Source organism: Sinohyriopsis cumingii, chromosome 5, assembly GCF_028554795.1.
Source record: "Sinohyriopsis cumingii isolate HCF-2022 chromosome 5, ASM2855479v2, whole genome shotgun sequence".
Lineage (NCBI taxonomy): Eukaryota > Metazoa > Mollusca > Bivalvia > Unionida > Unionidae > Sinohyriopsis > Sinohyriopsis cumingii.
This window is the reverse complement of record NC_142965.1, coordinates 134,022,231-134,048,684: the sequence shown is the minus strand read 5'-3', so window position 1 is coordinate 134,048,684 and position 26,454 is coordinate 134,022,231. Positions and strand designations below refer to the sequence as shown.

The window sequence follows — 26,454 nt, the reverse complement described above, 5'->3', positions numbered from 1 at the left end:
GTATAAATGGTAGGGGAAAAACCAGGGAAAACCGCAGGAAGAACCACCGACCCATGAGAAGCTACTGGCAAGCTTTCTCACATACCCAGCCGAGACTTGAACCCAAGCAGACAGAGGTGAGATGGCAATGATCTGTAACGGTGAGCACTTTAGACCACTTGGGGCCCCCAGATTGGTCAGTACAGGAGGGCACATTGTTAACCAACCATATTATATATAAAAATGTACATATTTCAAATTGATGAACTCAATTTATGTTCAGTCAACTTAAATATAATAAATATAATATACAGTAAAGCTTTGAAAAATTGAAAATTCATGGACCTAAATTTTTCGTTCAATTTTTCGTTGTTCTTGGCTCACTGAGAATGTGTTACATCAGGAGTGAATGAGTCATTCTGGTACAGACATTGTTCCGTATTTATGTGGTTGATGTTTGAGTTACTGAATTTTGACTTTATTATATTACATTGATATGTGTAAAAGTTGTTTCATTAAAGAAAAACTTATTAAAGTTCTCCCTGCTGATGGAATTGATTGTTCTTATGGAGTAAGAGGGTGTAGGAGAACAACAGATCATTTTTTCACACTTTTCCTGAAAAGTATTTATAAATCTGAGTTTTCCACCACAAATTTAAAAAAATAACAATAACTGCCAGCTTCATTGAGAAATCCATATATGTAGTCAGTTTACAACTGATTGTATCTTCAGAACTCCAAAGGTTTTTTTTTTGTGGCACAGCAATACAAGTAATTCACTAATTCCATTGTTCAGTGCTAAGGCATTGGAATAGCTCCTTGGCAAAGAACACACCATAGCAGGTGACCCAGGCTGACATGTGGATGGTAGGATTCGAACCTAGATAGGAATGATTGAAATGTACATTCAGGTAAACATATATGGTCAGTTTGACTGTAGATGAAGTGGGTTAACAGATGGTCTGGTTTATGGGAGTTAAATTAATGAATACATCTTCAGAATTTGGTACAAAAAGTATGCAAGTTTTGTAGAAAATACCATAAATTTTAATATTTAAACTTCATAAAATTCTGTTAACTATGAATGCTTTCATGTCATTCAAAGGAAGCATGTCTCAATATTCAAATGTGTAATCATCAGCCAGATGCAGATCTCATCTTGTTGATGTGACTCATACTGGCCTTGAAGCGAAAAATGTCAAAAACTGAGTAATCACACCTAAGTGATTAAAAAATTTATTTGATGTAATGGTTCATTTTAAATTGTTTCCACTCATGTCATCAATATTATGGTTCTTTTGATGCCAGATTTCTTTTGTATGGTTATTTCCTATGTACAATGGCAGATGATGGAGGAATAGCAAACATGACAGAAATCCCCAATAAAACTATCTGGTATTGGTATTTTTCCCTTGGTGCAGACTTGTGTGCTTTGTTCATGGGTGATTGTCTGATTTTGAGGCACTATGTTGTTTATCAACAAAGATAGTCATACTGAGAGAATTATTAGCAGACATGACCAGATATAATGTAAATTTGTGGATGATAAAATTACACTTGCTGAAAATGAGAATTGGACTCTTTCTTTTTCTTGCAACAACAGTAAGCACATAGATGTGTGTAGATATCAGAAACACAAGTAAGCACATAGATGTGTGTAGATATCAGAAACACAAGTAAGCACATAGATGTGTGTAGATATCAGAAACACTAGTAAGCACATAGATGTGTGTAGATATCAGAAACACAAGTAAGCAAATAGATGTGTGTAGGTTTCAGAAACATGAAAAAGCACATAGATGTGTGCAGATAAGTAAGAACAGGTATGAGAAACACAAGTTGTTGTTGTTGTTATTGTTGTTGTAGGGTTTAATGCGATTTTTAAGCACAAGATAGGCTATACATGGCGGCCAGTATAACTGGTGGAGGAAGAACCCTGGAAAACCCTGGGAAGAACCACCAACCCATGAAGAGCTACTGGCAAGCTTTCTCACGTACCCAGGTTAGCTGAGCCTAAGACTCGAACCCACGCAGACACAAGTAAGCACGTAGATGTGTGTAGGTATCAAAAACATGAGTAAGCGGATACATTTGTGTAAGTATCAGAAACATGAGTAAACACATAGATGTGTGTAGGTTTCATAAATGTAAGCACACACATGTGTTGGTTTCAGAAACACAAGGAATCACACATATTTGTAGGTATCAGAAACACAAGTAAGGAAATACTGTTCTTTTTTAAAATCTCTTCCAGTCTTTAAATTTTATTTGATTTGTTGATTGGGTGTTTTTTAATAGCCTTTTGAACACAATGTTTGCTATATCATGCCAATGAAAAGGGAGCTTTGTGCACACTGAAACAGTCAAGCCATGCTGGTCTGGTCAGGTATTGAACCCAGGATTAAGAGTCCAACACTCTACCATCTGACCTACAGCAGATCCCAGATACTTGCCCTGTTGATATTTGAAAACTTTGAGATAATTTTAGGATTAATACAGTTGTGTCTCTTGGAAATAAAAATAATATGCTCCAAAATATACTAAACTAGTAGGATTCCAGTTTGATTTTATCAGTGAATTACAATACATTAGTTTCACTGCGAATAACTTCACAAATTAAAAAAAAAAATCATATGCAGTGTACACTTAATTGCCATTTGTGAGCTGCACAGGTCATACAGTTGATCGTAAGATATTATACAATGGCTTTTCATGCAGCATATGTTGGTACAAGTTTGTTATCACAACTTTTCCTATACTACTGGGAGGGTTGTCATTGAGCTTTACAAACACATTCATCTCATGATCTAGGGTGTGTGTGTGTGTGTGTGTGTGAGATTAGGATTTTTAACATAGCTTTAACAATTTTTCAGTCATTTCGCTATGATGTCTGCAGTGTGGCAGTTTATAGTGATGTCTAGCACTGGGGCATCATGCTGCAGACATGTAGCATGATGTCCCACCCGGTCACATTATCCTGACACCAAGCTGACCAGTCCTAACACTTACCTCTTAATGCTGAGTGCCAAGCGAGGCACCTGTTAGTACCATTTTTGTAAGTCTTTGTTATGACTTGGCTGGGGTTCGAACTCATGACCTCCCACATCCGAGGCGGATTCTCTAACCACTAGACCAGCAGAATGGTTGACCTCATGATCTGGTTGGACCTCAATGAAATGGTGACTGTTGGACATTTAGTATACATGGCCAATGCTTGGCTACCATTGAAGCCATCTTGAAAGATTTTTTTTGATAACTTCTCATGGATGGAAGGTCATATTGAAATGAGGCGTTGACTAAAAGTAATCTTTGGTCAAAAATGAAAGTGATGCTGATCTGAAGTCAATATAGCCATCTTTAAAATCTTGTTATCTCAGCATCGATGATTATAAGAATATGGGATATGACTGAAAGAATTCAGATGATGTCTAGTTATACCTAAATAAAACTGATGCCTATGGACATGTGCTTGGCCAACCAAGAGGGATACTATGGCAGCCATCTTGAAAACTTGTCACTATTCATCTGAATCAATGGTCATATCGACATTGAGTTTTTAGCAAAAGACTTCATGTGATGTCTAGTTGATTTCATATGAAGTCTAGTTGGTCCTAAATTAAAATGGTTCTGGTTTAAGATCCAGCATGGCCACTATGGCAGCCATCTTGAAAAGTTCATTATTGCTAATTATTCTAAATGGATAGTTCAGTTGTCATGGGATTTTTGCCAAAAGGCTTCCTATCATATCTGGCTTGTCCTATATGAAAATGATGCCAATCTTACCTAGATAAAGTCAAACCTGCCTTAAAGGTTACTTGTAGTATGCAACCACCTCTCTTCAATAACCACTTTTTTGTTAACCATTTGACCAAATTATTGTAGAAGTAAGCCTCCATTAAGCACCCACCTATTTTAATATCATTAATACAAAACCTATTGCTGTTGCGTAGCTGGTATTTTCTGCATGGAAAATACCCCAACTATATGACAAGAACTTGTCCACCAATCAGAGTGAACTAGAAGATTATGGAACATGAGATAACCCCATGTCTAGCCCTCATACCTTACCCATGTTTCCAATATTGAATGTATTGATGTGCCTGTAGTCTCAAATTTGCAGATATGCTAATGGCCTGGAATGTGGTGATGTATTAAGTTTTTTTATGTATCAAACAAATATAATCCAAATGTTCTTCTGAATTCAGTATAATTCAAAATTAATATTTTAGTTCAAGACTATTTTGGAGTACTTTGTAATTCCATTGAATAGTAATTTGAATAAATAAATGCACCCAATTTAAAAGCTGAACACAGCAACAAGACTGATTCTGTTTCATATGTTTATGCAGTAATGAATAAACCTAATGTAAACAAGTTTATATACTCCTCTGCTTCATCTAGGTTGCAGTAACCATTTTCTAGAAATATGCTGGCTTAATGGGAAATTTAATTTCTGGAAATTTCAAAGGTCAGAATCAATATCTTCCATCTGAAGTAAAAATGTTTACAATTAACAGTGATCTGAATATTTAGTCATTGAGAAATGTTAGCTATGTATTATGCTGTAAAGCTATGTATTATGCTGTTTACAAAATAAATGTCACTGGTCAGGTAGATCATTAACTTGATTTTGGATAGGTACAAAATACAGCCATAGATAACATATAATAGATAACATATAATAGATAACATATAATCATGGAGGAAAACCAAGAAACAAATTAAATAGTGTAACAATGTGTATTGTTTTTGGCTTATGGAACTACCCCTGATCAAGAATTTTTTCTGTTTAAATTGAACTCTCTAAAAAACTCATAGCATTTTTCAGATTATGTTTGGTATGACCTTATTTTTAGGCTCCTACCCCACAGGTGTGTTAGCGTAATGAGTAATGAATAATCTGATTTCACATTTTCTTTTAATGTGAATTGTGCTATTTTTATCATGGAGTAGAATCAAATTGTTACATGTATTGTTTTTTTGTTCACACCAAGAAAAGGCTTATATACTGGCAGCTGCATTCAGAAATGTCAGAAAGTCTTATTAAGCATGATTCTTAGTGGGATTATTTTCACAGAATTATTTAGAGGAAATTTTGTGCAGCCAATTGAATCACCGGGAATTAGGAATACAAGATGGTTCAATCCAAAACATGTTCAGTGGACATGCAAGGATTGCTTGTGTATACAAAGTAAGTCACTGTCTCATCTTGACAGGAATATGTAGTCTTTTTAATGCAAAATCCAGCAACTCCTTAAAAGTTACAAAATTATTCCTACTTTAAATTTATTATCTGATACACTTCCACTGCTGTTTAAATTTTTTGTAATGTTTCTTATTTGTTTTCTTTCAAAACTTAGCAATGAAGAAAATATAAGAGAACCTTTGAGCTTTTTGAAAAGCCTAATAATTAGTTTTTTCATTATTTGTTTTAAAAACATCAGTGTAGACTGGTTGTCTTTTTCAGCTTCTTGAGGGTATTATGTAGGGGAAAGAACTCTTTGGGGCTTATCAGCAGTTCAGTAGATGTTGCAGTGAACACAGGATCTAGTTGTTTGAAAAGATCAGGAAACTCCCCTTTGCAGCAAATAAGACATATTACTACAAGTGATATCTTCACTGTTTAGATAACAATCTATTTCATTAACTTCCAGATACCCTAATTTCACAATCATTTTTTATGTAAAAGCTACTTTTCATATTCTGCATTTTCATGGTATCCTTTGTCAGTCCACCTCAGTTAAATGAGTAAATCTGCCACATTGTCTGTGCAGTGTTCAGATATGTTGTCAAAAAAAGAATGATTTCAGATTAAGTCTTTTTTAGTGGATTAATTCCTTGATATTTGTCTTTAAGATTGGAATGTTTAAATATTAACTATTTGATGAATGAAAGGTTTCGTCAGTACAATGCCCTTCATTATAACACATATCCTGTTATAAAGTGAATAATAATAATAATAATAATAATAATAATAATAATAATAATAAAGACCTTATTTGAGAAGGTAACTCAATTTTTTACAGAACTAATCTACCTTGATGCCTTCTAGCTGTTATGTACAATATATGCAGTATATACAGCAGGATGTGATAAGTTTGGCTTGACACTAAAAACTTTAGTGATTCTAAAAATCAAAGTTTCATGCCTAGAAAATATACACAGGCATCTGTTAACACATAGTCATGGATTCCACTACAAAACACCTCAGTATATCAGTACCTGATATAACACGTCTTGGATCCCATTGTATAGCAAGCACCTCAGTATAACATGGTTCTGATATAACACTAGTATAGCCATGAATCTTATTGTATAGCACCCCAGTATAACACATTCTCTGATATAACAATAATATAGTCATAGATCCCATTGTAAATCACCTCAATATAACATGGTTCTTATATAACACTAGTCTTGGATCCCATTGTATAGCACCTCATTATAACATGGTTCTGATATAACACTAGCCATGGATCTTATTGTATAGCACCCCAGTATAACACATTCTTGGATCTAACAATAGTATAGTCATAAATCCCATTGTAAATTATTACAATATAACATGGTTCTGATATAACACTAGTATAGCCATGGATCTTATTGTATAGCAACCCAGTATAACACATTCTCTGATATAACAATAGTATAGTCATATATCCCATTGTAAATCATCTCTATAACATAGTTTCTGATATAATACTAATCATGGATTCCATTTTAAAGTACCTCACTGTAACAGTTCCTGATATAACACTAGTAATGGATCCCATTATAAAGCACCAAACTATTACACTGTTCCTGATATAATACTAGTAGTGATGGATCCCATTAGACTGGTTGGATTGTATTTGTCCACATAATGTAATCCAGCGTAAGACAAGTGCACCTATATCACACACAACATTTATGGCTCCCTTAAATAACATATCTAGTGAGGGTCCACTGTACTATATACTTATATACAATGCAGATCCGTGGCCGAGTGGTCTAAAGCGCTCTCCGTTACAGATCACTGCCATCTCACCTCTGTCTGCGTTGGTTCAAGTCTCAGATTCGGCTAATGTGGGTATGTGAGAAAGCTTACCAGTAGCTTCTTGTGGGTCGGTGGTTCTTTCCGGGTTTTTTCCAGGTTCTTCCTCCACCATTAATACTGGACGCCATGTATAGCCTATTGTGTGCTGAAAAATGGCGTTAAACCCTACAATAACAACAACAATGCAGATCCAACTTAATTTAGCATAGACAAAGGTTTGCCATTTCAAAATTTTCCAGCAGATAGATTCAATATCAATGTCAAGCTTTAGCAAATATAATTTGACAGTTTATATTGTTGTTTTCAGTTTAGTGCCAATTCTTAGTGCAGGATAGGCTATACATGGTGGCCAGTATAATTGGTGGAGGTATGAAAGAACCTGGGAAAACCCCAGTAAGAAACTTACCAATGGGAAATTGCTGGCAGCTTTCTCACACATTGGCCAAACCTGAGACTTGAACTCATATGGACAGAGGTGAGATGACAGTGATAGATAATCCGCGGTCATCTTTCAATAACACACTGCCTATTTGTGTTAGAAACATGGTTTTTCGTTGGCTATTTGACTCGGGCATGAGCAGAGCAGTAAAAGTTGGACTTTTTTTTTTTTTGCTAAACGGAGCCATTATTTTTGTATGGAGACCACTCTTTATTCCAAATGCCCATCTTATCCTACTTTTTGCAAAGACTTATCTGTCTGTTTGCAGTTCATACCGGTTTGCCTTAGATCTGAGACCAAAAAGTCTAAAATCCGGACACAAAATGGGATTCCGACCACGGGCGAATTTTGCGTTAAAAAAAGTCGGGTCCAAAAAATGAGGTTTTTCTATCTGTATTTTGTAATGTAACTAGATATTCCAGATTGTTTGGTATCATTTTAGAGCTACATCTGTCTACCTTTCAATAATACCATCCACTTTAGTGTATCATGCATGACCATGACGCTACGGAGCTCGGCAGTAGGCTACTACCTCCTGACCCGTAAAGTCGTCGCTAGGGGTAATGTGCTAACATGCATATTTTGGACAGTGACTGCAGATCACGTTCTTTGTTGTGAATCTTAAGTAAACACACCTGTTTGCTGATCCCATATTCTGAAGAGTTGCCTCCCTTTGTTAATATAAGGTTTTCAGCAGTTAAGATAGGGCATCTTGCTATTAGTTGAATACCTGAATATATTTTGATAAACTTGTAAAATGTTCCGGAAACTATATTATTCTAGTATCAGATATGAATCAACTTTCTGAAATATCAGATATGAAGCTAAAATTTTAATTTGTATACTTCACTATTTATAAGTAAAAGCAGAAAGTTCCTCATTTTCTTTTTATCCCCTGCTTGAGGGATGAATCCTTACTCACTGCCCATTCAAGTTAGTAGATATGAATGAGTGTACATTAAATTGATATTTTGATGTGTTATTGCTTGGCTATAACTTCATACTAAGAATATAATAGTAGATAGAGTGTAAATAGATCTGTAAACTTTAACTTAATAACAGGCACATTTTTGCAGCAAATGTTAAATTTTTTTTAATCATTCCTTGCAAATTGGGGTATTTTGGTAAAATAATCATCCATTAGAAAATCGAACAATCCTAAAAGTGTTTGGAAATAGTTTCACAAAGTGATTTTTTGTTGTTGTAAATTCATTTTTTTCATATATATGCAGTGTAAGAAAGGAATTATTTTAATATTTGTATGCAAACATTTCAACTCAACAAGAGGCACTTTCAGATTATGCTTTTTTATATTTATCAAACTATTTGCGCACAAAAGTACATTTACTGTATTTAGTTACCCATGACTTATCACAATTATCATAAAATAGAAGCCAACAGTTTGATATTCAGCAGGCACCTGCCAACTCTTGTGTGGTTTTTCTGGTTGGTTTTGATAAGAAAAACTCAGGTTATTGACTGACTTTTCTCTAAATCTTGTGGAAGTTACAAGGATATAGAGGTTTTCCCTTTGGCTAATAGATACTTGTGTGGCTTTGATGTACTTTGATTGTTGATGAAAGAAAAATACTAAATGGAAATTGAGACACAGCCACTCAGTCCTTGAATACCTAAGAGTTGTTTTTTCACAAGAGCCAAAGTTATCCCTTTTTTTCTTCCTCTTCAGATACCTTCTTATCTGATAAACCATTTATACTCCTTTGAATCTGAAAAGGGTTTTTTAAACAGAAGCAGCCAGAGTTTGTGTTGAATCATGACTAATCTGTACAGACTGTCAAGCCTTCCTTTGTGGTCACTGTTGGCACCCACCAGTATACATCAAACCTCCCTCTCTTCCATCTGCCTGTACATCAAGCCTTCCTTTGTAGTCAAGCCTTCAATTGTGGTCACTTCTATACAGCACCCACCAGTACCTCAAATCTCATTTTGTGGTCACTTGTATATAACATCTACCTGCGCATCAAGTCTCCCATTATTTTCTTTTGTGAATAGCATCAACCTGTATGTTGAAGATTCCATGGTGGTTACTTCTGTTTAGTATCCACATCATTAAGCTTCCCTTTGTGTCTGTATAGTACCCATGTATACATCAAGCCTTCCTTTGTGTCTGTATAGTACGCATATATACATCAAGCCTTCCTTTGTGTCTGTATAGTACGCACGTATACATCAAGCCTTCTTTGTAGTTAGTGTTATATAGAATCCACCTATGCATCAAGCCACAACCACCTTTGTGGTCACTTCTATATACCACTCACCAGTACATGAAGCCTCCTTTTGTGGTCACTTCTATATAGCACCCACCTGTACATGAAGTCTCCACTTGTGGTCACTTTTATATCACTCTCACCTGCACATCAAGCCTCCTTTTATGGTCACTTCTGTTTGCCACACAATTACATGTCAATCTTCATTTTTTGGTTACTTGTGTATAGTACCCACTTGTACATCAATCCTCCCGTTGTGGTCACTTCTATATTGTATCGACCCATACTTAAAGCCTCCCTCTTTGGTCACTTCAGGATACATCAAGCCTTTCTTTGCATTCACTTATGTGTTGCATCCACCTGTGCATCAAGTCTTTCTTTGTTGTCACTTTTATGTTGTACCAACCTGTACTTCAAGCCTCCCCTTTGTTATATTTCTGTATAGCACCCAGCTGTGGCTAGATCAAATTCAGTAGCTTCATTTATCAGACTATAGAGAAAAGGGGGGACTAGCCAGTAAAAATATATGAAGTTTGCTAAAATACATTGCAGTAACATTGCATAGGTAATAAAAACATTTTCAGAGTCTTAGAATCCATTGGTATAAATCTGACATTTAAGGCCATTCAGTAAATTAGAGTGAAATTTACACAGTAGTGAATGCGAGATTTAATACTGAAGGGAGGCCACATTTGACGTTTGGTTTTGGAGTTGGAGGGGCTGCTTTGGTACCAAGTCTAGGTCCAAGGGCGAAGTACAGTGGAGGGGAACCAAAGACCTTTACCTCTGCAGATTAGGGTGGGTGGTGCATGAGCAAGTTCCAGTCTTGTCCTAACCACCACTGTTAGAACATGCAGTTGCATCCCCCCAACCACAATCTGCTTTGCAAAAGTATGCCATTCCATTCCCACATTTGTAACACATTGGACTCAATTATGCCTGATTATGTAGTATATGTTGATGTTTGACAGGTATGATTTTGTATATCTCCCATACTTTATTGCAGTAAAGATGAGAGGTAGGTATGATAGTGTACATCCCCCATACTTTATTTAAGAAGTGTACAGCCCCCATACTTTATTGCAGTAAAGATGAGAGATATGATAGTGTACATCCCCATACTTTATTTAAGAAGTGTACATCCCCCATACTTTATTGCAGTAAAGATGAGAGATATGAGAGTGTACATCCCCCATACTTTATTTAAGAAGTGTACATCCCCCATACTTTATTGCAGTAAAGATGAGAGATATGATAGTGTACATCCCCATACTTTATTTAAGAAGTGTACATCCCCCATACTTTATTGCAGTAAAGATGAGAGATATGAGAGTGTACATCCCCCATACTTTATTTAAGTAGTGTACATCTCCCATACTTTATTTAAGTAAAGATGAGAGGTAAGTATAATAGTGTACATCCATCATACTTTGTTTAAGTAAAGATGAGAAATTTGTTAGTGTACATCCCCCATAGTTTATTTAAATAATGTTTAGAGATATGATAGCGTACATCTGCCATACTTTATTTAAGTAAAGATGAGAATTATGATAGTGTACATCCCCATATTTTACTTAAGTATTGATGAATGACTTGGCTGAAACTACAACAGCAACATACAGAATTATAATTTCATTGATTTGGATCTATATTTTAGGTGAAACGTTCTCCTAGAGGGATATTTCCATGTAAAATGTACTCAAGATCATGCAGCTGACTGGCTGAAAATGGGTATTCTGTCTAACTTATAAACAAGGTAGGTACATCGTGTTTGTACTGTGTTTGCAGGGGGTAAAGGAATCATAGGATTGTATCTCATTGATTTTACAGATTTGTGTCTTGATGTCTATTCTAAAGATCAATGCACTTGGGAAAGAGTTACTGTTATGCCCATTGACAATTTCATGTCAGGTTTCATCCAATATTTAAATTCTGAAATAAATGAAGATTGACATCTAAAATGAATGAAGATTTATATTTTTAGGCATTTTTAATTTAATTTCCTTCTCGACAGTGTTCTTTATTTCCATGTTGATTTCATATAAGCAGTCAGTTGTAATTACTGTAGTATCAGTTAGTCATCATTTCAGGCATTTTTGGTATTGGGTATTTGCAATCCCATGTTGATGTTGTCAGTTTCTTTTTCTCTCACTCCATTTGACATAGACATTGAATTTGAATATGATTCCAGTGTGGAAGCCAGTTTGAGTTTGTTTGTTTCTAGTTTGAGTTTTATGGCATTTTCCACCCTGTGTTAGTTATGTGGACAGTTACTTTCGGGTGGGAGATCAGAGCCTGTCCCCTATTGAAAACATTAAATTTGCTGAAACCATTTTGTATTGGCATGGGGTAATCCTTTCACCCATCATCTTTGCTTGCCAGGGTTCCGATATGATAACCCTATCTGCACTTTGTGGATCGAACAGATATATTCATGCTTTGTCCTAGCGATATTTATTGGATTTCATGAGTTGTCTCCCTTAGTATTTAATGCCAACTAACCAATAGCATGGTGCATTGCATATCCGCCAAAAATGGTGGGGGCAGTTGACCTAAAAAGGATACTTTGGAAGTTTAGCATTGGAAGTATGACTATGTATCATATGGAAGCCATTACAGGTGTGTTTTTGCAAAACCTATTTGTGCAAACATGGATCGGCACTAGAAAATTGCTTATTTTTCAGTCAATTCAAGTTGTGTGCTCCTCTTCTCTTGATCATGTTGTAACAGTGTTCAAATTTGAAGAACTTGATTTTGATTGGATGCGGTGGTTTGCTGCTGCATCCAATGAAATTCACAGACCCGAAGCACAGTAATATCTGCTTGATACGCCAGGGTATATATAGGGTTATCACATCGAAACATTGGCTAGTAAAGATGTTCACCCAATGGCTAACAATGTTGATCTTAGATCAAACTCTGCTTGCCTGATAATTAGAATGTTTATCTTCTCTCACATAATGTTTAAAATCTAGTTTGTTACTTTAATAATCTGACCTGAGCCAGTTATTCATTATTTGATATTATATTCTGTGATGCAGCATGGCTTAGTCACATGATCATCAAATCTCACATTTTGCATATTGTATCTTCTCACTTATAAGAGAAGTCAAATTGCAAACAACAATGCTCCTGATCTGCTCTGTCATAATGCACCTGCAGATCAGGGTCTATATTGTTTGTTCTACTGATTAATTCTGACAAAACTGCACAGACCCAAATTGGATAAAGTGGCTACCCAAGGCCATCTCCACATAATTTTTAGTGAATCCCATGTTGTATTCAGGATGTGTGCTCTGACATCCCACTCTGACATAATTGTCCAGATATTTCACAGTGGGTGGGAAAGGTCAAAGGAAACTTAGATATGTTCAATTCTGACTTGATTTGCATATTATTTATGCCCTGCCATGACAGTGGCAGGGGCAAATATTGTTTCTTTTGTCCATATATCCATGATACCTTGGTTAAGTTTTCCACTGAGAGAATTTCAGGCACTGTGGTGGGGCATCCATGTTCTATGAATACATTTCTAGTGTAAAGAATGGGGAAGATTATTAAAATAATTATTGGAAACTTGCTGTAATGGAAAGATAGTTGATGGTATTCATTGCCTTAAACTTCATCAGTTTTGGAGTGTATGTGAACTAATATTAGTTGATATCTGGAGTATTCTGTATAGACTTCATACATTTGTACTTAAAACATGTTACCAATGTGCTTTTAAGTAGTTCTAACCTTTTAGCCTGATAAAATCAGCAGTTATGAATGGTAGTCTGTCATAATGCACTCTATGGCAGCTGTGTTTCTGATAATGAACTAACATGATCTGCCAGTCTGTATATCAATTCCTCATGGGGGGGTGCTTGATATTTTCTGGGGTTTCATGAGGGGAATGGGATCTCTTTTTAATACAGTGCTCATGTTTGTAAATACCTTGAACTATATAGATCTTGATCTCCTATAGCTTAATGAGCCTTAATGAGATTATAATTTTGAATGAGAAAGGGTCCATTAGGAAGAAATGGGAATTACAGATAAAACTGGATTTAAACTTGGAAATCAAAACATGTAAATCTCCAGAGAGACTATGAGCAGACATACAGGGGCCGTATGAAGGCCATATGAAGTATACATAGTATGAGCCTAAATCCAGTAGATGTGTCTAGGGTACTGTTCACAACACTCCCTGAGTGAGAAGGTCATCATGACATATTTTCTGACCTGTTACAGAAAGGTGCTTTTCTCCTAACCATCCAACAAACATTACTGCAGTTTTTTTATGCGAGTCAAGCCTAAAAAATAATTTTGAAATTTATCTTTTTCTTTTTTTAACAACTTCCAGTGGTGAACTCCAAGATTCTTTAGATAAAATAATGAAATATTATATTGGAAAAAACAAGTGCAGGTCAACATTTTGTCTGCGTACCATAGTTTTACTAGTATAAACAAACAAGAGTGGTTTTGAATTGCTGTGCATTTTCTGATATTATAAGACATTTTGGTAGGAGTTGGTTTTGGTGATATAAGAGCTATGATTCTGAATGGCTCCTCTCATTTTGTGCTAGATCCATGAGATAAATTGCTGACACATACCATCTGCACCATTCATACCGTCTATAATCGCTTATAAGTCAAGTCAAACTGCTAAATACAAATATCCTGATTTGTTGTAGCATAATGCACCAGCAGATCTGAGTTTATGCAGTTTGTTATGTGTAATCAAACAATGTAGTCCCTGATCTGCAGGTGCATTATGCTACAGTGTATCAAAATCTTTTTGGTTAGCAGTTTGACTGGACTTGTACGCGAGTATATAAGGTACTTTGCAATGCGATCACAGTTGTACCTTGGTGGAATGATTTGCAGTGCACTATATTGTGGTAAATGACAATGAATTGGGTTGTTTCACCATTGATTTTTGCATGTTAGACTTAGGCTTTGCAGTTCTCCTCTTCGACAGAGTGGAAAACTGCGTCATTATATGTAGTTCTATTTAGGGTTTGTTGGTACCCACAGTTCACCATGGTAAAATCTCACCCACAGGTCATGGTTTAAATACAGTCACATGTTGCAGTGGATATTGTTAACTCATCAACCCATGAATTTAGTTCTGGAAGTTTGAAAAATTGAATATATTGCAAAAGAAAACTTAATTTCCAAAAGAAATCATAGGTAAATTTGAAAACATCACAGGAAAATAAAATCCAACAAGGGGTCAGAGCTAATCAGTACATCATTTGGACACATTATGAATCACAGCCAGCAGTGAAAGGACGTGTAATCTTTCAGGTTATGCATGAGAGGGATTAGAATTGCATGTGACACTGTGGCTTGTCCAAGTTAACAGACATTTCAATATTTATGTGTCCATGTGAAATAAACATGGTTCAGTCATCACATATCTGATAGCATTTTCTGAATTGTGAAGATTTGGTGCTGCTATTTCTTGCAAAGAAAATATAATTTACTCAGTGGTGTATTTTGTCCCTCACATCACTAACTAAAATCTCCTGTGTATGTAAAATTAGTGAATTTTTTTCTCCATGTTTTTCACACCTCTCTTCCATTTTACTCTATTAAAAGTAATACTGCCTGTTACCACATGAATGTGAATTGGTTTAAACAGTGCATAACAACTTAGTTGCTAATTTCAAGTAGCATAAACTAATTAACACCCCTTTGATTCTATCAGCAGGGTCAGCTGGCTTAAATGTTTGAAGTTTTTCGATAAGTGTGAACAGAAGTAATTTAAAAGGATTCAAGAGATTAATGGATTATGGTTGGATTTGTAAAGAGCTCAGCCACCATAAAACTGGGTCAGTTTGGCTTTCGTGTTTAATATTTGTTAATATGTCTAAGTGTGCATTATCTTCCAATGCAAAAAACTCCCTAAATCAAAGGAACTGAAATAGGTATCACACAAATTCTGGAAATCTCATAAATCTGATTTTAAAATCTGCTATAGTGTCACTAATGACATTATGCATCATACAGAATAAAGCATATTAAACATGACAACAAATGCACTGAGCATGACAACAAATGCACTGAGATCGGTGTTCAGAGAATCTGCATCAAATGTGGATAAAGTTTTACATCCTGAGACACTGTTTGCCAACTTTATATCTGAACATTTGCAGGTGATCATTTTTCAGATGTTATCAAAACAATGTTCCCTAACTCAGAAAGCACACAAAAGTTCTCATGCAACCCGACAAAATCTACTCACATAGTGAAAAAAGCGTTGGGTTCTTATTGGAATAAGAAAGTTAAAGACATGAGCCGCAGTGAAAAAATTGACATTCTCATTCAAAATCGTCTCTCGTTTGAAGTCAAAACTTACTACATAATTTTGCAGTTCTCCCAATTTCTCCCAACTGACTTCTCTGGTGTGTAACGGAATTTCCAAAAATGACACCTGTTGCTGAAATACATGTAGTACCAAATTACTATATAATTTGGATGTATTAAAACAACAGTTATTTCTGTTTGAGTACAAATAACAGTAGTTAATAAGTTTTACCATGAATAAACATGATATTGAAGCTGATTTATAAAGCCGTGTCTGTTTTTTTTATCTGTATTCCCAGTTATAATATATTCTTTTGAAATTTAATACTGTATTTGATGTAGTGTCACACTATGCATTTAAAAATGTATTATTTAGGTAAATTTCTTCTCGTTAAAGCTCATCATAATAAGTGTACACAATGTCCCCATCACATGTATATACATACTGAAAGAGTTAACTAGCTGTGGGGGAATTCTCCACTTTGGAGGTGTATTATCTCTCTCAATATGGTGATGCTGAGTAATGGATGTGTAAGATTAATTTTTGAAACTGAATCAACCGATTAATTAGTAACAAGCAATCATACATGCATAGTGGCAGGTTAGTTAGAAATCATAATGTTCTAGGCATATTTTTAAGCAGCCACTTCTTTCGGTATAATACATGCTGAGATCAAAAAACTTGGTCAGCATGCAGATTTTTTTGGAATGTTAAGACCAGAAAGAGTGGTATGAACTTAATGTAGGCATGTGTGGATATGGTACATTACAGATTCTAGGTCAGTGAAACTTCATCAGTCTGGATACTTCTGTTTTCATCCCATTCATACATTCAGTAATCTGGATTAACAAATCATTTCAAAGATTAACAGAGAAGATCTGTTTCCTGAAATTGTTATGTGAGACCAAGATGTTCCAATAAAGGCAGTGCAATTGAGGGAGGCTTCACATGTGTGTCTTAAGGGCTGAAAACAATCTAAGTTTAAGACAACAACAAATCCAACTGCAATGGAGTATGATCAGACTTATTTTGACAAGGATTCATTAGCATGCAGGAGATTTCTGCTGGGGAAATTAGAAAAACAGGTGGTGTTGACATACCAAGGTCTGACACAAGAAGACTTATTACATAACAGGATGTTACTGATGGATCTGTCTGTTGATGTAATTATGATGCAGACAAATGCAAATCCAGCTACTGTTAACATCCATGCATACACGTTGGGCATGCCCTTGTCATTACCTAATAGGGTCCTGTAATTTGAAGCTCAAACTCTCCACCCTACTGCAATACAATAATCAAAGGTTCATTACATGCAAGCAATGGCACTTGTACTTTTTACCTCTGTGAAACGTCGCAAGCAGTGATATCAGTTTTTAAAAATAGCCATTTGGACAAGGCGAACTGGTGAAATGGCATTTAGTCTTTTCCGTGTTTTTATTCTTATTATTGTTCTTACTGAAAACCATGTACCAGGCATTAAATTTGTTCATCTGAATATAGATGTGCATTCCAGTATTTAGTTAGAGTGGTGCTTAAGACTGCAGATTGTATAAATCATATAATCAAATTTGATGAATCTTCTAGAACAGTATAATACACAAATTCCTTGTACTTCATCACCAATAGATATACCCTGAATATTTTAAGATGAAAATTTCAAGGGAACTGCCACACCCCCCCCCTTAAATAATGTTGATGAAGTATTCTTATATGTGATTATGTTTTAACATACAAATAGAGAGGGTTGTATGTAGGAAAGTGACTATTTCTTATATTTTGTTTAGCGCATATAATTACACTCTGCTTAGTTGATGTGATATTGTGCATGTAGAATCTAGAAATGTTGCATATATAATCCATAAGTTTAAAAACATTGTATTAATGTTTTTTTATTTTATAGTATGCATTATTGATTTTATTAACCTTTTCTGATTCAGATGTATTAATCGGTAACAAAATTAAGAAAAATGGAGAGAAATTGTTTTTGTTTATTTCAATGTCTGTTTTACAAACAAATCGTAATTTTGAATGACAGTTTATAACATAAAAGAATGCATTATGTTCATTGGAGTTATGGTGTTGAAAAGAGCAGCACTGGTTGATTATATTTATACTACATGGGTATTACATTTCCTTAATTAAAAGATATTTACAATTACATTTTGTCGGAAGTATTAATTGTATGCATGTATTGATGGAAACAGCAATGCAAAAACTGCTGTCCCTAATGATGACAGCCACCCTTAAAATGATACACATAAAATGATACACATTTTACACACAAAAACTAACTGAAAAGGAAACAAAATAGATATAAATGAATATTTATTACTTGTTTCAACACATTCATTTATGACACACACACACACACACACACACACATATATATATTCCTTTAATGTATACACACAACAGCTTTACTCAATGTAGATTGAAAACAATGCAAAAGGATGACAAAGAAATAAAATGCACAAAATTATTACTGTACATACTCATATATTATTGTAGAATATATAAAAACATTACATAGTGAGGGAAGAGCAAAACTAAAAACTTTATTTGTGACTATATGTCATGATTTACAACAATTTTCTAAGCATCTCTCCGTGCTTTGTCGAAAACAATATGGCAGCTGTCGGGCACAATAATGCCATGGTCTATTTTTAGCAAAAAGTTTAATTCATTACAAGCGCCATTCTTTGCTTGCACACCTGTCATTTACAAAAACTCATCACCATTATGCTCATACTGGCTGTTGATTGATGAATAAATATAATGACATTAATTCTGTATGATTCAGTTAAGTTCTTTATTAGTGTAAAGATGAAAAATATGGACATCATTCAAGAGTAAGCAAACCAATAACTGCAGTCTAATTAGATTTTTGTCAAGGAAAACAAAAATTATGTCAATTTCATACTTGCCCTAACATGAAGTATCACGCAAGAAAGACTATTTTTGAATCTGCCCAAAATATTTGTGTATTGAAAAAGCATGATTTTCAGTATTTAATAATTACTGCTATTGTTATTATTAGCCAGTGAAGTCTCTGTAATTAGTTATCTCATTCCTTTACTGTCATGGTGATACTTGTGATAACCCCCATACATAAAATCTGGACTTCACTGTCAAAAAATCTGGGCTTTTGAATTTTTATCCGTGTACAGGTATCAGCGTACGGGTAGCCATTTTCAAGGTTTGTTTCACTGAGTGTCATAATTCTGATGTTATAATGTTCATTTGGTTTTAATTGCATCGCCTTCTTGTACATGTACAGTGAAGTCTTGGCCATATTTGTAAGTTGTAAATAGCATTCATATTTTTAATTAATTGGAATGACAGAGATGGAATAGATCCACGTATGAATCTTGCTCCTGTTTGATATAGTCTTAACTATGTGACAGTATGATGAAACTAGTATTTATTGGAGTACATGGGACATAAAACAACATCTTGGTATGGTTGGGCAAACGGTCAAGCCTGCTTGAAACTTTGTTTGCCCAAAAGGCAGTGATGAACTTTCACATTTTTGGGGTGCAACAAAGACACTCATTTCTGGTGTTGTTGTGCTAAGCTTGCTTTAAGGTGTTTTGCATTATGGTTTTACAATTTGTGGTGTGGCATTGAGTGTAGTGTCTTGCCTTGGAACATAGAACAGTCAACTCATTATTTATGCATGGGGGTGGGTGGGTGTCACTATTATTAACTTGAAGTAATCATGTGATTTTAGAATTGGAAATATTTCCTAGTCCCAATGTGGGTATGTGAGAAAGTTTGCCAGTAGCTTCTCGTGGGTTGGTGGTTCTTTCCGGGGTTTACCCGGGTTCCTCCTCCACCATTAATACTGGCCGCCATGTATAGCCTATAGTGTGCTGAAAATGGCATTAAACCCTACAAGAACAACAACAACAACAACAATTTCCTAGTAATTTTTAGGAGAAGTTTTGTGTTTTAATATATATTTGCATGTACTCTAGCTTGCTATCATTAACAACAAGTTTTGAACAAATATCAAGGTGTCTAGTTGATCCTGAATGAAAATTATGCTGATCTGACAACCAGTATGGACGATTTAAGTAGCCATCTTGAAGATCATGCTGCAGCCAGTTGTCCACACAGTTTGTCATCCAAAAATAATGGTCATATTGACCTAGGATTTTCACCAAAATGACTTCTTATGATGTCTGGTTGATGGAAGGGTGACACTTAATGGTCACATCAGTGACCAGTGGGTCAATTTTAGTTGCATTAGTTAACATTTGACTGACAGGTGGGCTGTGCTATAGATCCATCAAATACCAGTGACCCGATTTTTCAGTCCCAGCTCATAAAGTAAAGCTGTGCATATTTATGGTCTCCATTCATTATGTACTTGTGTCTGGGTACAGGTCATTAACAGAGCTGCTATTTTAAGTCCTTCTGCTAGGAGAGGTGGTTGTGGGAAGAAACTTGCACCTGATTATAGCAAAAGGCTAAGTCAGCTCATTTTTAGTGCATGGAGTTGTGCTAATTCTGAGATGGCATGTTAAGCAGATCTTCACCATTCGAAGTACATGCCACTGCTGCACAAAAGTCCTGGATAATCATTCATTTCCTTAAGTGTTATTGTTCCTTTCAGGTTAATTTCAGGATTAAATAGCAGAGAATATGTTAGAATTGTAGAAGTTTTGCCACCTTTATGAACAGAAATGTGCCTACTAATTGGGGTATTGGTGCTGATTCATTGTATGGCAGCAACAGATTGTCTTGTTTTGTATCAGTGTGCAAATCATATGTTGTAGGCAATGAAGTTCAAGAAGGTCTGCAGAGTATATCTAGTTTCAGTTTCCACTTCAGTAATAACAGCACCCTGACTCATTAGTCTGGAGATTGTGTTGATCATTTCAGTGATAAGACCAGCTTTACATTGAGCATTACTGTAGCAGTTAGAGCCCATGTTCACCTTGTACATCTCTTTCTTTCCATTGAGATGCTAACAAAGGAAACCCAGCTTGGCAGGAAAAATAGAATCAAAGGCCAGGAGGACCCTAAGTACATCACTGTATAAAGGAAGGGAAAAGTGAAAGTATGGCTTTCCAGATGTGATCGGTAATCATACTGAAAGGCATCTAATAACTTTTATTCATGGTTGTACATGGCTTTTGAAAATTGAAGTGAAACTACTTGAAGTTTAGGAGTATTATTAAATACTTTTAAAATAAAATAGCTGAAAGTATGTTTTCTGCCATTGTCTGCGTAAGAATTGTGTATATTTTTTTTTCTTCATCTTGGTATACTTTTTTGAAAAATACATTTGCTCAAAGTTACTAGTAGTAGCAGCCAACTTGTTCTCCATAAAATTTATTATCACCAAGGGTCCATGGCTAGTGACCTAAATTGAATTATCCTTTAGTATGTATCAAAGGATATTGGGCAGGGTTCAACTGCAATTAAAAACCAATAAGTCCCCATTCCCCTTCATTAGCCTGGATTCATTATTTTTTTTAGGCATACATATGGATATACTGACTTTTTGTATTTGTATAAAAAATGGATCCAACTGCATACACTATAGACTTTGATCTGGAGACGTTTTGCAGTTGGCATTGGGATCCGATTTGTGAGTATATATGGCAACACATGATTGGCCAAAGTTTTCTTTCCAGTGTCAAGCAGTACATTATACATGGAAACTGTCATGAAACTGAAACATGTAAAGCAGATGCATTATGGGTGAAAATGGTCAATTTCAAAAGTTTGCAACTTTGGTACATGTCAATAACATGTGTGCAAATGGCTTCGTAGCTGCTGCACCCATTTTAGGCAGAAAACTGTTTCAGGGTTTGGATTGATTCATTTGCCACATTTTCTTAAGCCATCACCTCTGGGAATCTGTAATCTCAATGTACTAGTGTTAAATAGAATTAGAGTTTGTTCATTGTTTCATATACACAGTAGTTGGTAGCAAAATTGTTTCCTGTTTTACCGTTTTGTTATCTGGTGAATTTTTTTTTGTTACCAAGAAATTGGAAACAAGAGATAACTCCCACTGACATGTAATTTGACTTACTGATTACAGGAACCATTGTAACACCTTTTCCTGACAAAGGTAAAGGTATGAATTGTTGTTTACATCCAAGTAAAAGTCGATCACTATTTTGGGGAATTCCTTAAATTTTCTGTCAGGTGGTGTCTTCACAGGCATGGTGAAGAGACTCGTGTAATATCTGATGACATTGTTTGATAAGTGTTCATAAGATATGGGTAAGTTGAATTCATCTTGTTTGTGTGCTAAGGTAATAGATAATAATATACTTGGCAAATGCGAATGATGGCATTACAATGAATATCAAAGTTCTTAAAGCTGTAGTTTGAATTTGAATCAGACAAAAAATGAAGTGTAAATACCTTTGTCACTTGGTCCCATTATCATAATAGGTTTAGAAAGTAGATAGCAAAGTTTTGCTACCAACTACATGTACTTTTTATGCTGTTTTGACAATAATTAATATTAGGAGCAAGATTGAGTGTCTGTTTGAGGTAGGTGTTGGCTTAACACATTAACCCCTAGCAATGAGCTAATGTCGCAGGAGGTAGTAGCCTACTGCCGAGCTCTGTAGCATCATGGTCTTGCATGATACACTAAAGTGGGTGGTATTATAGAAAGGTAGACAGATGTAGCTCTACAATGATACCAAATAATCAATAATTTCTAGTTGCACTACAAAATACAGATAGAAAAACCTCATTTTTTGGACCCAATTTTTTTCTGCCCAAAATTAGCCTGTGGTTGGAATCCGATTTTGTGTCCGGATTTTAGACTTTTTGGTCTCAGATCTAAGACAAACTGGTATGAACTGCAAACAGACAGATGAACCTTTGTAAAAAGTAGGATAAGATGGGCATTTGGAATAAACAGTTCTCTCTATACCAAAAAAATGGATCCGTTTAGCAAAAAAGATAAAAAACCTCCAACTTTTACCCTTCTGCTCATGCGCGAGCCAAATAGCCAATGAAAAGTGATGTTTGTAACAAAACTAGGCAGTATGTTATTGAACGATCACCTGGGATTTGGTGTTTTCAGATGTATTCAGAAATAGCTTTCAAAATGTGTTTGCTACTCAAATGTCATTATCCTTCATTAAATCATCAATTTTTATTTTGAAGGACTGACCACCAAAATTTATATACTTACTCACAAGTTCATTCCAATTGCAAAAAGCCTATAGACATGATTGGCTGTCATTAACCACATGCAATGTTGTTGTTGTTTAACGCCATTTTTCAGCACAAGATAGGCTATGCATGGCGGCCAGTATTAATGGTGGAGGAAGAACCCGGGAAGAACTACCGACCCACAAGAAGCTACTGGCAAGCTTTCTCACATACCCACATTGGCCGAATCCTAGACTTGAACCCACGCAGATATAGAGGTGAGATGGCAGTGATCCGTAATGGAGAGCACTTTAGACCATTCGGCTACTCTGGGACCCCCCACATGCGATGAAGTGGAAAGACAGTAAACAATTGCTGTTAGGGCTTCCCACATGTTATGTGGCCCATTTGTTTGGTTATTGTTATCTAGGAGATGATCGACCATGCTGTTATTGTCTGGATTAGGTAAATAATAAAATAAAATATGAAATTAATTGATGGCATAACAGATCTGAGCAGAGATATGGAATAGAACAACACAAGCCCGGGTATATAAAATATAACAATTTAATCAATTAAAAAAATTAAATTGAACATGGCATTTGAATGATAAACTTTCTCATGGAAATAAAATTACCAAATTTATAAGAAATTCTTTTATACAGATAAAACAAATTTTGTCATAGAATCAAGTGAATGTTCAAACTCATTTCCACAGCATGTCTGCATAACATAGTTGCTTCCAGTCCTTTCAAAGTTGACATTGGTGACAGGTCAGAGTCATCTTATTCCTTTTCTTCTTCTCTCTGTCTCTCCAGCCACTTCCAGGTCATAAACTGTAACGTGGTTGCCTGTACTCCTTTGCCACAGTGTAGTTCACATATGGAGATATTTTTCCCCTTTAAAATAAATACATCAATTTGCAACCTAAATATTTGTCATGCTTTTTGTCATGTAGGATCATCTTCACTCTTGTTACATCAGATATCATCTTGTCATAATTCAACAGAACTAAGGCTCATTTGGGTCAGTTCACAGCTGATACACACAACCTTATTTACCATGAAAGTAATGTCTTTCATTAGCAGTTAGCTACATTCCTATATGGACTAGATACAATAAACCATTCTACTTTGGCTATAAATCACTAACTGGACTATATCGTTGCCAGGCATATGATTCTCGGTTGAAAGAATTCACAACTTAATTACACAAATGAATTAATGATCCTTATTCCATATCTTAATTACATTACTTGCTAAATTGCAATTCATTAGCATAACATTTCTGGCCATTGTAAAATCAGTTCCTAGCCTCCTTTATTCATATTATTTAAACAGATGAATTCACCCTTCTCACAATTCGTATTATACATAATGCATGAAATCCCCATGATACATGATTCCTGTTACATACAAATGAGTAAACTCAAACAAATTCATATCAATGAAATATTATAATGACATTCCTTGAATACATGATTCATATAACAGTCAAGATCAATTAATGCAAATAGAATTAATTTCTGCACTCAAGGAAAATTAATGTATGAATTTAAAACAAATGCATTCAAACAAATAATTGAAAACTCATATCAGTGAACATATTGTGTGCGATTGAGACAAACTTTGTGCCTTCTGAGACTTGATCTCTTTTATATGAAGCCAAATCTCTCTTTCTATTTCCCTCAACTTACAAACACCCATCCCTTGGGCAATTTATAACGAGAAATACTTTTTATTTCTTGGAGTCAACTTCTTGCCTCCCTGTTGAAACTTGTTCTGGCTAATTTTGTGGGGGTAATTTATTTTAAACTCTGAATTTTTTCTGGGAAACACACACACCTCATTTAGCTTAGCCAGTTAGGATTAACTTTATCTAACTGACAACAATTTAAAATGTCCATTGAAGTTTGAATAATTCTTTCTGTTCTGCCTTTATTAATAATTATTTCTGGAAAAACTCATTTTATGACACTTATTTCAAATGGCACAAGTTGTCTCTGGATTGTCTCTATTTTGACATTTTCCTGTACTTAACCCCAAGTTAACATATCTCTCTGACCATTATCCCAATAGATTCCAATTAAAAATCAATCATGCTCCCAAACAAGGGCATCATTTCCACCACAGGCGAGCAATTTATTGTGGGCTTAGCCCATATGTCAAAGTTAACTGTTACCAGTGATGCTGACATCAAGAGATTGACTTGTGTATATATTGCAGTAACATTTTTCTTAAAATTCACTGTTACAATTGCCAGTAACATCACCAAAAAGACACTTGTCATCCTGAACAAGAGGGTTTCTTCATCCAGTATCCTGGTTGCCATTTGACATGTGAATTTCTTATTGCAATAGATGAAGATCCAAGGAAACTAGGCATCCTCAAGAACATAAAACAAAAAATGCCAAAAAGTGTAAAATCTGTCAAATACGAAGTCCAATTTTTGACATAAACTGCACTCTTCTAAAAAAAATTTGACCTTCTCAGGTGGAGCATCATGGGGCATGTCCCTGCCTCCTAACGTGGGGTGGGGTTGGGATGGAGGAGTTCCTTTCTTAGCTATGACTACAATCTTCCCCTGAGTTGTTTACTTTGGAAAATGTGAAATTATAAGGTTTAAGGAAGCTGTAAATGAATTAGTTTGTTCATTCAGACTCCAGTCCTATTTGTATATAAACAGTATCAGAAAATCCCCTTCCATTCCCAAGGGTCATCCACACCTTGCTGCCTAAGGTCCTTTATATCTGGGCTGTGTTTTGGCACTCAGATCAGATATAACTGGTTTGACTAAGATTTTTATGATCCAAAATATGTCCCTAATTTTGTGCCAAAAGTGAGCTTTCTTTGAACTTCACAATGAAAAAAATGTTAACAAATTTATTTCTAATTAAAAAATCTGTTTCATTATGTTTTATTAACTTTGTTTGTTTATTTAATGGTTAATTTCTCTTGGTGACATGCAGGATGCTTTGATATATAGATGTTCACCTATTTTTCCACAATTACCTAACCAGTGGTATGGCCCAGTTTCACTTTCAGTTGGTCCACATCACCATCTCATAACCATAATTAAAGCACTCAAAATCACCAACCTGTGGTTAAAGTTCTGATTAAAATAAATATGTAACAGAGATCTGACAAGACACTGATAAAGGTTCTGAATCAGATTGGTTCATGGTCAGAGCATAGTCAAAGTGACTTCAATCAGATTGGTTCCTGGCCACAGCGTAGTCACATGGACTTGAATTTGATTGGTTCATGGTCAGAGCATAGTCAAAGTGACTTGAATTTGATTGGTTCCTGGTCAAAGCATAGTCAAAATGACTTCAGTCAGA

At 35.3% G+C, this 26,454-nt stretch overlaps 1 protein-coding gene across 3 annotated transcripts in view; it reads left to right on the top strand.

Moving 5' to 3' along the window:
- LOC149800272 (kelch-like protein 5) overlaps positions 1-26,454 on the top strand; it is a 295,329-nt gene that overhangs the window by 77,276 nt on the left and 191,599 nt on the right. For 2 of the 3 annotated variants that reach the window (XM_089959849.1, XM_089959848.1), the window contains exon 2: positions 11,340-11,438. The gene's annotated coding sequence lies outside the window, so the exon portion shown is untranslated. Of the gene's footprint in view, positions 1-11,339; positions 11,439-22,100; positions 22,224-26,454 lie in introns of those variants that run through there. The other variant, XM_089959851.1, reaches the window with a different exon arrangement.